Source organism: Oncorhynchus nerka, linkage group LG24, assembly GCF_034236695.1.
Source record: "Oncorhynchus nerka isolate Pitt River linkage group LG24, Oner_Uvic_2.0, whole genome shotgun sequence".
Classification (NCBI taxonomy): Eukaryota; Metazoa; Chordata; class Actinopteri; order Salmoniformes; family Salmonidae; genus Oncorhynchus; species Oncorhynchus nerka.
This window is the reverse complement of record NC_088419.1, coordinates 24,368,180-24,382,177: the sequence shown is the minus strand read 5'-3', so window position 1 is coordinate 24,382,177 and position 13,998 is coordinate 24,368,180. Positions and strand designations below refer to the sequence as shown.

General features: G+C 45.6%; 1 pseudogene; it reads left to right on the top strand.

Moving 5' to 3' along the window:
* The window catches only part of LOC115107470 (mediator of RNA polymerase II transcription subunit 23-like), a 62,531-nt pseudogene extending 49,013 nt beyond the window's left edge, over positions 1 to 13,518 (top strand).
* Positions 13,519 to 13,998: the final 480 nt, after the last annotated feature.

The following is a 13,998-nucleotide window of genomic DNA, read 5'->3' as shown; positions in this document are numbered from 1 at the left end:
AGCACACAAAACGTCAGCAAGAGCAGAGCAGGCTGGGGCTCTAGATTGGAATATCCATTGCAGTTTGTATTTACACCATCCCAGCAGCGATCTTAGAAATATAACTTGGCTCTGTGCTTCCCCCGAGCATACATTTTTGTAGCCGATAGGCCATGGGTCATTTGATTGAGACCATACTATAGGCGCACTTGATATTGCGAGCCCAGAGGAGAATCAGAGATGAAAAGCTGCATCGGGAACACGTCGATATACACTGAGTATACCAAACATTAGGAACACCCTCCTAATATTGAGTTGCTCTCAGAACAGCCTCAATTTGTTGGGGGCATGGACTCTCCTTCTCTAAGGCCAAGCACCACAGGCAAACATTTAGATTTTGCTTCCATCTGTCGATTTTCAGATTTTGGGATATTTTACTATAACTTATAACTACTACTATGACTTCCCTACTTTCATCAAATGTAGAAAATAAATCGTCAATAATGTAAATAAATACTTGATTTGTATCATTTTATCCCAACTCCGCCAACTACACCTAGCATACATTGTGTTCTTGTTAGCATGTTTCATGTAGATATTCAACCACTATTTTTAAAACTCTCCATGTTGAATCATATATCATTCAAAAGCTTGTTCTCCGGAGCATATCGTTAGCTAGTCCATACAGGCGATATGCTTTGTAGACATAGTGATTGTGCGGAAATATTAGTAATTTCCTGACATCCGATTGGTTATTGGCATTTAAAGACCCTTTCCGGAAACCTGATTGGTTAAAATGCCTCACGTTCGCGCAGCACGTCCTTGTTTGAAAATATCTCTGGCGAAGGATCTACGTAAAGAGACACAAAATGAGCAAATCTCGAAGAATATACCAACAGTATGTGAATAAAAATAGTTGAGCTCGGTTAGCCAATGCGAGAAAAGCATTGAATGAAAGAAAAAATTAGCCTGATCAGCTGATCGAGGCAGTGGCAGTACAGGTAGATCAAAAGGAGGTAGCCGGCAGCAGCGCGTCGAGACGCAAATTAGTTGAGACGAAGATGACAGCTAGCAGCGGTCAACCAGCCAGCAGCCAGCCAACAGTGTCTTTCATTCCACGTCACAAATAAACCAACTTGTACATGCTTTAATTTGCCCTAAGTGTCTACACACTGGACTGAAAATCACTATTGACCCCACCAACCAGGGATTCTGTCGTTCTGTCATGATACCATGTAATGTGCACACTGTGAAGGTGATCGTGATGCATTTAGAAGGAGTGTTTACACTTCCTCCAGGCTGCAGGAGTGCTCCAGGAGAGATGTGGCATTTGACATAAATATGAGGATAGTTCTTCTAGCCCACAAACTTGAACTTGGTTATGCAGCACTTAAGAAAATAAACAAAGCCCTAGGGATTCCTTCCTGTGTCTCAGCTCATATCAGAGACATGACAAGAGAGTGACAGGTAAATGAAAGTGGAGTGTTGCCCATTATTGTCAGGTGACTTGCTATGTATAGATTTCCTTACTCCAGCAAATGTATTCAAAGTGAATCAACAGAGTGATAGGAAAACATAACTATACAATGAGACAATCACATAGGCCTACATTGTCATAGGGCTGTAGCCTACTGTGATTACTGAGAAATTAGCTTTACGTAAAGTAAATACATGCTGATATGCAAATATTTACATAGGGTAATGCTGATATTTAGTCATGCGGTTATGACAGGAATGTCGACAGACATAATAAGTACCCCCCCCACACTTTAGTTGCAGAGATTCAGAGAGGGATACAGTCAATGCCATCATAGACATAGACATTCTTGTATCCTTTGATGGCACTTTACACAATAGAGGTTTCACTTCCAACTGCGGGATAGGTGTGTGCATAGACATTGCAACAGGTCTAGTGATAGACTATGAGGTGTTGTCTTCATACTGCCATGCATGTGTGATGAAAAGGAAAAGTGGAATTAGTGAGGAGGAGTTCAGAGAATGGAAGGATTCACATGCAGATGACTGTGCTCAAAACATCTCTGGTTCGAGCAAAGCAATTGAGCAGGAAGCAGCTAAATGCATGTGGGCCAGATCAGTCAGTCGCTACCACTTTCGTTACACCGAGATGCTCTCAGATGGGGACAGTACTGTATACAATGCAGTTGTCAAATTAGATCCCTACCCAGGCATTGAGATAGGGAAACTAGAATGCATCAATCATGCCCACAAGAGGATGGGAACAGTGCTTCGTAAACTTAGTTCAGAGAAACATTTTGAGGGGAGAGGTGTAGGGAAACTCACTGCACAAAAATGTAAGAGTCTGCAAAACTATTACAGGGGTGAGATTCTTAATAACCAGGGTGATATAGAGGGCATGAAGAATGCTATCTGAGCTGGTCTTGTCCATTCCATGTCAACATCTTGGTGCTGGTACCAGCGAGCCCTAGAAAATGGTGAAGATCCACCCAGTCACAAAAACCATGGAGGCCATACATTTTTGAATAGAGAGGTTGCACAGAAAAAGGTATCTCTATATCATACGGTGTCAAATGATAACCTCCTCAAAAGAATGCAGCACGGAGGAACCCAGAATGCAAATTAATGTCTGAACTCTAATATGGTGCCCCAAAACTGTCTTCGTGGGCAAAAGCCACATTGACGCAGCAGCCAGTATGGCAGTAGCCACCTTCAATGAGGGAGCCACTGTTATATCAAATGTGATGGACAAATTGTGGCTTGACAGCACCTTTGTGACACTGGAAGCAATCAGAGAGGAGAATGCTAGGCATGTTGTGAGAGCTGATGCTGCTTCAACGGAGTGTGCCAAGAGTAGGCACAGGTCCCATGACACAGTCATGAAAGTAAAGCAGCACTAGCAACAACTCAAAGAGGAGCTTACATATGGGGCAGGCATAGCTGATTAATGTTCTGCACATTTCAACAGCCATACAAAATCCTTGTATGTGACAAATTGAGCAAAGCGATATGAGAATTTGCCCAAGCTGCATATTTGCCCAACAGACCAGTATTCAAAGCATATGCTCTATTGCTAGAAACAAATGTATTAAACATGCTCATGTAGTTATTTGTAAAAGGTATATTTGATGTTTATTTGTCAGTTTTGAAGTGATATATGAATAAGAGTTTAATTAATGTGACAAATGGTCATATTTATGGAAAGTGCATTTTAATTGCATTAGCCTATATTTATCGGCCATTTTCTGAAAATGACGTTTCCCCTGCGCCAATTCATTCTGCTCAGTCTTCCAAGGACGTACATTCACATTATTCCACACACAGGTTCTTAGATATTGTAGTCAGACTTTTACAGAGGCTTTTTTAAATATCTTTTGTTGTTTTGATTTTAGGTGGCATTTTATATGTAAATATATGAACAATATGCATCATTCATACATGTGAAGTGTTTATCAATATTTTGATAAACTGATCTGTAAAAGTCTGACCATTGAGTGTCTTATCACAATACAAAATTAAAACATTCTGCCTTGAAGCAGTGTTGAAAAATAACGGATTATCGTAATATGCAAATTAGCGCATATTAAAGGAGGTTGTCTCATTTACATATTGTAATGTTAAAATATATCAAACTTGTAATACAATAATATGTTGTATTTATGTATACTTTCAACTGGTAAAGATTCAGTCTGACTAGACTAAATAAGAAAAAAAATCCCTATTAGCCTGTGGTGCCTGGCCTTTATCCTGTCTCCTCCCCTTCATCTGCACTGATTGAAAGGATTTAACAAGTGACATCAATAAGGGAATAAGGGACTGACCAGATAAAAGCTGTCATGGAAAGAGCAGGTGTTCTTAATGTTTAGTATTCTCAGTGTATACTGTAGCCTAATAAGCAACTAATTCTAAATTCATCAATTACATGACCCTCTGCTGGACTAGATTTAAAAAAGACTAAACCCTCCCCGGGACTGAAATTTTCCTCCAGGTAACCATTCTGTAAATTTCGATCCATCCCTTAGGATGAGACAAACATATTTAGAACTATGGTCCAGTCATATGTTTGACCTCTATTTAAGTCTTTGGAAGCTTCAATTACATTGTGATAATGTACATTCATATTTCTTTGTTCAATATTAATCTGTGCCGGTTCAGCAGCTATCAAACAATTGTTTAATTCCCTATTAACCTCTCCCTCTTTCCCATTACTTCCCTCACTCATCTCTCCCCTCTTCCCATCTCTCCCTCTCCTCCCCCCTCCTGTCCAGGCCATGAGGAGTCACGAGGGTAACGAGGCCCAGGTCTGCTACTTTATCATCCAGCTCCTCCTCCTCAAGCCCAACGACAACCGCAACCGCGGCTCAGACCTCGTCAAGGAGAATGTCCCCGAACACTGGCTGCAGAGCGACTGACACACCAAGCACATGGCCTACCACAAGGTACCATACTGGCTCCAACTCTGCTGTCTGCTAGCATGAAAAGAGCAGCGTTGCCTGAAAGACAGTTTGAAAGAACCACTAGGCACAGAGTGGCTCAAGGCGATAAGAACGTGAATGTCAACGGGAGGCCGCTATTGTCCAGCCTGCTCCATTCCCTGTTGACGATTGGTCCTGTTTAAATTTGATATTTACATTGGCTCAACTGTGTTCTCTAACTAAGCAGTGGAAATGGGTTGTGACTATTGCTTTGACCACTTACTGTTTTGCTGTCATCAAACATGCTCTTTTAATACATCTTAAAGATGATACAGTTACTGCGTTTGACGTTTCATGTACTTTGAGGGCCAGGCGGAGCATGTAAATCCACCCATGCAGCATCAGTACCACTACCTGCCCATCTACTTAGGTAACGTGTGCCTCCTTATCCTGCTCGTCTTCAACATTGTCATCTACCGCTTCCTGGAGCTGCTGCCCGGAGACGCTACTGGACCACCTGGGAGGACGTGAGGGAATGGGAGAGGGAATGGTTGCGGTCTGTAGCTTTGATTGTGTACACAGCCTGGTATAGTATGTATTTTCCACAATTCTACACATTTTTCCATGGAGCCGAGATAAATTTCCTGCAATTCTATGCATTTTGCCAAGACTAATACTGTTATTTTGCTCAAACAAAATATATACTGCTAAAGTTATTGTTTTTGGAATTTTAAATTCTCCCTGACTGTCGGGCCATTCCCGAACTGTGACTGGAGGTTCAACGAGTTCCCTAATCCGGCCGCCCACGCCCTGCATGTCACCTGTGTAGAGCTGATGGCCCTGGCAGTGCCCGGCAAGGACATTGGCAACGCTCTGCTCAGCGTCGTCCTCAAGAGGTCAGCATGGTGTCAAGGCTCGTAGGTCGAACAGCGGCTGCTAACCAGTCATTGAGAGGGGGAGAAGTCTGAGAACGGGCTCTAGACTATATAAAATAAAACATATATATATATATATATACTTAACACATGAAGCTATATATATATATATATATTCTGACTGCACTGTCCTCTTGAAGCATGTGTTAAGTGCTCCCGAGTGGCGCAGTGGTGCAAGAGATGTCACTGCAGTACCTGGTTCAAATCCAGGATGTATCACATCCGGCTGTGATTTGGAGTCCCATAGGGCGGGGCACAATTGGCCCAGCATCGTCCGGGTTTGTCCAGGGTAGGCTGTCATTGTAAATAAGAATTTGTTCTTAACTAACTTGCCTGGTTAAATAAAAGTCCCTGTTATTATGCAGAAGCCTTGTGTGAGGAATGGATGATGAGTCATCTTGAAGTGGTGCTGAATCACTGCAGTGTTAGTTTTCTGCAGAGCTCAGTTAGACCTGTGTGCCCCTCTAGATGACAGTGTCTGTATGTATCTGTGTTGTGTTTTGTTAAGTTGTGTGTGGATTGGCCTCCTGATGTCATGTGCCTTTTAACAGCCAACTGCTGTTGCCTCGGGGGAACATAAGTGCCTGGATGAACGCTGGTGATCACTGCCTTGCCTGTAAGATTCCTCTCTAATCACGCACGCATTCACGCACCCACACACACACACACTTTGTTATAGATCAGGAATGTTGTTCATGGCATACAGCAAACTTGTTTTTCCCCATTCGCATGATCAAGTTTCAACTATCCATGAAAGACCAGGTCCATAAATTGTGGTATTTTATTGCTCAATGTGAAATTCTGGGCAGTTAGACAAGAGTGATGGCTTTACCCAAATAAGCATTACTTCATCTGTCCTCCAGACTCCCGTCTGAAAGCTTCTCTAAAGTCTGAAAAGAAGTGAGCTTAACGTTGTATGTTTTCCTCTCTAGGAGCCTTACTGGGTGGTCCTGCAGGACCATTTTATGAGTGTTCTGGGCAGCCCATGCCTCACATCAGAGACTGAGTGGGTGGGGTACCCCTTCGCACTTCTGGACCGCCTGCCACCAGTCTTACTCTTAGATGTACTGCAGCTACGTGCTGGCCCTAGCCAACACCATCTGGCACCACTCCAGCATTGGACAGCTCTCCCTCATACCCAAGGAAGACGCACCAGTAGCCCCTGATTAGCTGTTTTCCACCCCTCTAGTCCTGGTACCAGCTGCCCACTGATTAGCTGTTTTCCACCCCTCTAGTCCTGGTACCAGTAGCCCCCTGATTAGCTCTTTTCTACCCCTCTAGTCCTGGTACCAGCTTCCCCCTGATTAGCTGTTTTCCACCCCTCTAGTCCTGGTACCAGTAGCCCCTGATTAGCTGTTTTCCACCCCTCTAGTCCTGGTACCAGTAGCCCCTGATTAGCTGTTTTCCACCCCTCTAGTCCTGGTACCAGTAGCCCCTGATTAGCTGTTTTCCACCCCTCTAGTCCTGGTACCAGTAGCCACTGATTAGCTGTTTTCCACCCCTCTAGTCCTGGTACCAGCTGCCCACTGATGAGCTGTTTTCCACCCCTCTAGTCCTGGTACCAGTAGCCACTGATTAGCTGTTTTCCACCCCTCTAGTCCTGGTACCAGCTGCCCCCTGATTAGCTGTTTTCCACCCCTCTAGTCCTGGTACCAGCTGCCCCCTGATTAGCTGTTTTCCACCCCTCTAGTCCTGGTACCAGTAGCCCCCTGATTAGCTCTTTTCTACCCCTCTAGTCCTGGTACCAGCTGCCCCCTGATTAGCTGTTTTCCACCCCTCTAGTCCTGGTACCAGTAGCCCCTGATTAGCTGTTTTCCACCCCTCTAGTCCTGGTACCAGTAGCCCCTGATTAGCTGTTTTCCACCCCTCTAGTCCTGGTACCAGTAGCCCCTGATTAGCTGTTTTCCACCCCTCTAGTCCTGGTACCAGTAGCCCCTGATTAGCTGTTTTCCACCCCTCTAGTCCTGGTACCAGTAGCCACTGATTAGCTGTTTTCCACCCCTCTAGTCCTGGTACCAGTAGCCCCTGATTAGCTGTTTTCCACCCCTCTAGTCCTGGTACCAGTAGCCACTGATTAGCTGTTTTCCACCCCTCTAGTCCTGGTACCAGCTGCCCACTGATTAGCTGTTTTCCACCCCTCTAGTCCTGGTACCAGTAGCCACTGATTAGCTGTTTTCCACCCCTCTAGTCCTGGTACCAGCTGCCCCCTGATTAGCTGTTTTCCACCCCTCTAGTCCTGGTACCAGCTGCCCCCTGATTAGCTGTTTTCCACCCCTCTAGTCCTGGTACCAGTATCCCCCTTATTAGCTGTTTTCCACTCCTCTAGTCCTGGTACCAGTAGCCCCCTTATTAGCTGTTTTCCACTCCTCTAGTCCTGGTACCGGCTGCCCCCTGATTAGCTGTTTTCCACCCCTCTAGTCCTGGTACCAGCTGGCAGGACTGCTCCCTCCCAGGCCCAGTTTAGGCTTAGCTCAGCAGGGCCTCTCATCTAGCCTGGGAAAATCTCCCCCATAACTGTGTGTTCAGGCCTTGTTCAGGCCTCGCTGGACTCCCTAAAGTGTCAGCAAGTGCCTTTCCTGCTCCGACGGACTGTCATGTGAAATGACAGCAGAGCTATGGCCTGCTGAGATTACATTACTGTAAAGCAGATGGAAATGCCATCAGTGTGGGCCGTGATGTGTGGGAGGGCGGAACATGAGACATGGGAGATCTCAGCGGGCGCCGCAGCATTCTGACGGCAGAGCCCGGTGACGAGACACCCCTAGTGGCACAGGCAGCCGAGTGTGTACGCCTCACACTGACGCTTCTGAAACACAGAACACACATGGCTCTCGCTCTGGAAGACCTGTATACACACACACACACACACACACACCTGGGATCTATCTTGTCATCTGCAAACACACTCTGACGCTTTTGTTCTGCTGTACATCTGGTTTATTGTCAGCTGTCTGTGCATTCAGAAAAACCTGTAGTTTATCATTCAAATTCAGTGCCTCCATTGTCTTCTTCCATTTGCACACAGCTCTCACAGTGAGAGCCTTAGTCACTTAGCATCGGGTCCTTGGCTTTACAAAGCCTTTCATTAAGTTCTGTAGAGATGTTTTTGTCCTTTTCTCCTCCTTCCCCATATGTCTTTGAGAGAGCAGTCCATTCTCTCCTCTTCAGTCTCTATCTTTCTCTAGGAGACGTCTAACATCTCCTCTCTCCTCCCTCCCCAGGTTCCTGTCTGAGGTGCTGAATCCCCTAGTAAAGACAGAGTTCCAACTCCTCTATGTGGACCACCTGGTGGGGTCCTTCCTCCAGCGCTTCCAACGGGAGAGGACCCACTGCATGCTGGAGGTCCATTTCTGTCCATATATCCCCCTCCTTTCCTCCCCCATATCCCAGTATAACCTGAATACACCATACAATCCCACACAAAAGGCCTGTAAATGAAATTCCCTTTCACACTCCCTCGACCATTGGAGAGAATAGAACTGATGGTGGGTGTGTGGGTGGGTACATATATGTGTGTGTGTGTCCACGTGCCGTGTGTGTGCACATTTGTATGTGTGACATGTGCGTGTGGCCCTGAGGTAAGTCCCAGGGCTGGTCCCCCATCTCCAGGTTTAACCTCAAGAAAATGAACAATAGTTTGGTAGATTAAAGGGGGATTAGCTGGCTCAGGGAGAAATCCTGTTATTTGCGGAGAGCAGAGAGGGAGAGTTAAGGTCCTTGGTATTGGCTCCTCTCCCCAGCGGCGGTGTCTCTTCCCTGGGCTGCACTGTGGCTTCCCATTAATCTGCAGTTCTTCTGTTGACCAGCCTGCCACCCCCTGGACAGCTCATTGACAAAAATAGCCATTTTTAGAATTTCTTCGGTTTTCCACTCTAGCATTGTGTTCATGAGACGTGCGACACACCATCGCCATTCAATCAGTGACTGATTTGCCTGTTCCTTTCTTAAAGATCTATGTTGTGAAACGCAGATTGGAGTGGCGTTCCATGAGATGCTGCAGACTGTGGACCAACACAGTCAACATCTGTCCTTCGTGGACCCCATCTGTGACTTCCTCTACCACATCAAGTACATGTTCACCGGGGACAGCCTCAAAGGCCAGGTACAGTAAGAGCAATACTGTGTGCTGTACCTTGTCCTGTAAATGTATGCTCACTTGTTTCTGTCCAGTCCTGCATTTGTCCAGCCTCTCCTCGCCTACTCTAATGATATTGTCAACACCCCAAATAAAAAAATATATAATTTGTTTGTCCTCCAAACATTTCCTCTTGCATTTAGCTTTGATGTCACTCTGCAGCGTCCCACTTCATTTCAGCGTCTGAAGCTGGAGTTGGCGTCTCTCCTCAGTAGAAGTAGAGCAGAGATTAGTTGAATTCTCCTCCCTCCTCAGACTGAGAGCCCAGCTTATCCCTCGTATTTCCTAGTGTTGAGTGTCTAATGTTAAGAGCCTACTAATGTGTGTGTGTGTTCCCAGAAGATCATCATGGCCACGAGATGCAGCATCTGGCCACGAGACGCAGCTATCACCCACAGCAGCAAGATGGAGCCTGCAGCCGCCAGTGTTCCCCTGCCCTCCTCCTCTGTCCTCACTTGACCCCCAGAGCAACCACAGCCCCTCCATCCTCCCCCTGTCTTTAGCCCAGTAACACACCCACACCAAGGGAGGAGTCTACAAGCACCATGGCCGTGGTCCCACTGACACCAGCTGAAGTATTGAGATGGACACACTCCATGAATGTGTAGGTCAGGGTTGCAGACAGACAATATGATCCCGAGAGTCTGGTCTCCTGAGAGTGACCATGCAACGACTCAGTGCTGTGGTGTGTTTTGCTAGCACAGACTGGAATATGTTCTGGGATTCATCCAATGGCATTGAGGAGTATACCACCTCAGTCAGTCACCGGCTTCATCAATAAGTGCATCGACGACGTCGTCCCCACAGTGACCGTACGCACATATCCCAACCCGAAGCCATGGATTACAGGCAACATTCGCATCGAGCTAAAGGCTAGAGCTGCCGCTTTCAAAGAGTGGGACACTAATCCGGACCTTTATAAGAAATCCCATTATGCCCTCAGACGAACCATCAAACATGCAAAGCGTCAATACAGGATTAAGATTGAATCCTACTACACGGGTTCTGATGCTCGTCGGTTCTACACCGGTTCTACAAAGGGAAACCCAGATGCGAGCTGCCCAGTGATGCGAGCCTACCAGACAAGCTAAATGCCTTTTATGCTCGATTCGAGGCAAGCAACACTGAAGTATGCACTAGAGCACCATCTGTTCTGGATGACTGTGTTATAACGCTCTCGGTAGCCAATGTGAGCAAGACCTTTAAACAGGTCAACATTCCCAAAGCCGCGGGGCCAGATGGATTACCAGGATGTGTACTCAAAGCATGCGCGGACCAACTGGCAAGTGTCACACTGACATTTTCAACCTCTCCCTGACGGAGTCTGTAATACCTACATGTTTCAAGCATACCACCATAGTCCCTGTGCCCAAAGAAGCGATGGTAACCTGCCTAAATGAATACTGCCCCATAGCACTCATGTCGGTAGCCATGAAGTGCTTTGAAAGGCTGGTCATGGCTCACATCAACAGCATCCTCCCGGATACCCTAGACCCACTCAAATTTGCATACCGCCCCAACAGATCCACAGATGACGCAGTCTCAATCACACTCCACACTGCCCTTTCCCACCTGGACAAAAGGAACACCTTTGTGAGAATGCTGTTAATTGACTATAGCTCAGCGTTCAACACCATAGTGCCCACAAAGCTCATCACTAAGCTAAGGACCCTGGGACTAAACACCTCCATCTGCAACTGGATCCTGGACTTCCTGACAGGCCATCCCCAGCTGGTATGGGTAGGCAACAACATGTCTGCCACGCTGATCCTCAACACTGGGGCCCCTAAGGGGTGTGTACTTAGTCCCCACCGGTACTCCCTGTTCACCCACGATCGTGTGGCCAAACATGACTCCAACACCATCATTAAGTTTGCTGACGACACAACACTGGTAGGCCTGATCACCAACAACGATGAGACAGCCTATAGGGAGGAGGTCAGAACTGGCAGTGTGGTGCCAGGACAGCAACCTCTCCCTCAATGTGAGCAAGACAAAGGTGCTGATCGTGGACTACAGTAAAAAGGCGGGCAGAACAGGCCCCCATTATCAGACAGGGCTGTAGTGGAGCGGGTCGAGAGGTTCAAGTTCCTTGGTGTCCACATCACCAACAAACTATCATGGTCCAAACACACCAAGACAGTCGTGAAGAGGGCACGATAACACCTTTTCCCCCTCAGAAGACTGAAAAGATTTGGCAGAAAGTTCTACAGCTGCACCATCGAGAGCATCCTGACCGGTTGCATCACCGCCTGGTATGGCAACTGCTCGGCCTCTGACCATAAGGCGCTACAGATAGTAGTGCGTACGGCCCAGTACATCACTGGGGCCAAGCTTCCTGCCGTCTAGGACCTATATAATAGGCGGTGTCAGAGGAAAGCCCATAAAATTGTCAGAGACTCCAGTCACCCAAGTCATAGACTGTTTTCTCTGCTACTGCACGGCAAGCGGTACCTGAGCGCCAAGGACCTTAACAGCTTCTACCCCCAATCCATAAGAGTACTGAACAATTCATAAAATTGCCACCAGACTATTTACAATGACCCCCCCCCCCCCCCCCCCCCCCATTTGTTTTGTACACTGCTGCTACTCACTGTTTATTATCTATGCATAGTCACTTCACCCCTACATACATGTACAAATGACCTCAACTAACCTGTACCCCCACACACTGACTCGGTACCTTTTATATAGCTTAGTTATTGTTATTTTGTGTAACTTTTTATTATTTTTTACTTTAGTTTATTTGGTAAATATTTTCTTAACTCTTATTGAACTGCACTGTTGGTTAAGGGCTTGTAAGCATTTCACAGTAAGGTCTACCATCTACCGTATTCGGCTTATGTGACAAATAAAGTTTGATTTGATTTGTTCCAAAGCTTTAAAACAGCCAGTCAGTCCAAACACAACCGAGCGCAACCAGACACAGACATGAACTGTTACACATCACAGACATTCACTTTTTATAACCTTTAGCTTTATAGTGCTTTTTTTAATAGATCTTGTTGAGGAGTGTATTGGAAAAAGACAAGTGTTTCCTCTACAATCATTGGTCTCCTAGTGTGTATATAAAAGACGAGGGTTGATGTCTGCTTCTCTGCTCTGTTATTGCTCTTCCTTTGTAATAACATGAGACGGTCCAGTGCCTTGTGACTCCCCACTTAATCATGAAAGAGGTGGTTTATGTTGTATTTTTCACATGAAATAATAATAATGAGTGTCTTAGTACCCTGTAGTCTGTGTTGGATTGTTGTTTGTCTGATCATCGGTGTTATTCTGTACTGAGCTCTGTAGACAGTATCTGTAGTCTGTCAGCTCAGGACCTCTGCCAGATGTCTGTACAGATGTATGATCTTCATTTGATCACCCTGTTGCAGGATAACTTTGTAGTGTGCTTGAGATTTAAAAAAGCTTCTGAAGTTTGTAATTTCACTTCGAAATGTCAGACTTGATATTTCCTTACAAAAACATTTATCAACCCCTACAAAAATCTCCATTAAATATAATCCACATACTTCACGTTTCCTTTTGTTGCAGGATTATTTTCCTGCTGTAGGAAACTGTCTCAAATTCCTACATCTGTATGTTGATGCACAAACACTAAGGTCAGAACAGGGTCAACAACTCACTGTTCTTTAAACACAAACTGACTGGAGAGGCTTAGTGTGTTAACAACACCATCTCCACATGATTGGAGTGAGTCAATCCGCTCATAGTGAGATGTGTGAAAACATGAGAATGGATTTGAATGTATATTGATTGACTGGTTCTGAGGATGCTCTAGAACTCCTCGAGCAGAATAAGAAGCTGTCAAGTGGATTTGACTGAATTATCGTAATTAACCTTGTCACTTGTGTTCCCTCTCCGGCATCTAGGTCACCAGGCTACTCGTTAGGACGCACACCTGTCACCAGCGTTTCACGCATAATGACACTCACCTGGACTCCATCTTGATTACCTGGCCTTTATGTCACTCCCTTTGGTTTCTTCCCCAGTCCTCATTGTTTCTGTTTTATGTCGGTGTGCTGTTTGTTTCTTGTTTTGTTCATTTCTGAATTAAATATATTCACTCCCTGAACCTGCTTCCCAACTCTCAGCGTACATTGTTACAAACCTCTTGTGGATTCTCTTGTCTAGTCCTTCGAAGGTGTTTCATATAGTAATCTCTTATACATAGAAACAACTGCAATGTTGCTAGTGTTTTCTGTGCCTGTGTTTATTTGATTTACCAGGTGTGATAAGTCAGAAAAGTCCATTAGATGTGTTATGCAAAGCACACACCTTCATATCTCCCATAAATTAATGTACAATTTGGGTCAATCATACCTTATCACTGCCTGCCTGCTGCATTCAGTGCCGGTAGCTTTTTTTCAATAACTTGTCAGACATCGACAGTAAATTAGGTGTTGCTGCTAAAGCAGACATGACCAAGTTGGAGATGGGGCTCTGACAAACAGAATGACAGCACTAGCAGTCAGTGGGGGGGGATGTGTGATTTCATGTCAGCACTGTTGCAAGGCCTGTGCCAACTGGAATGGAAGTCATTTTAGATGGGTAC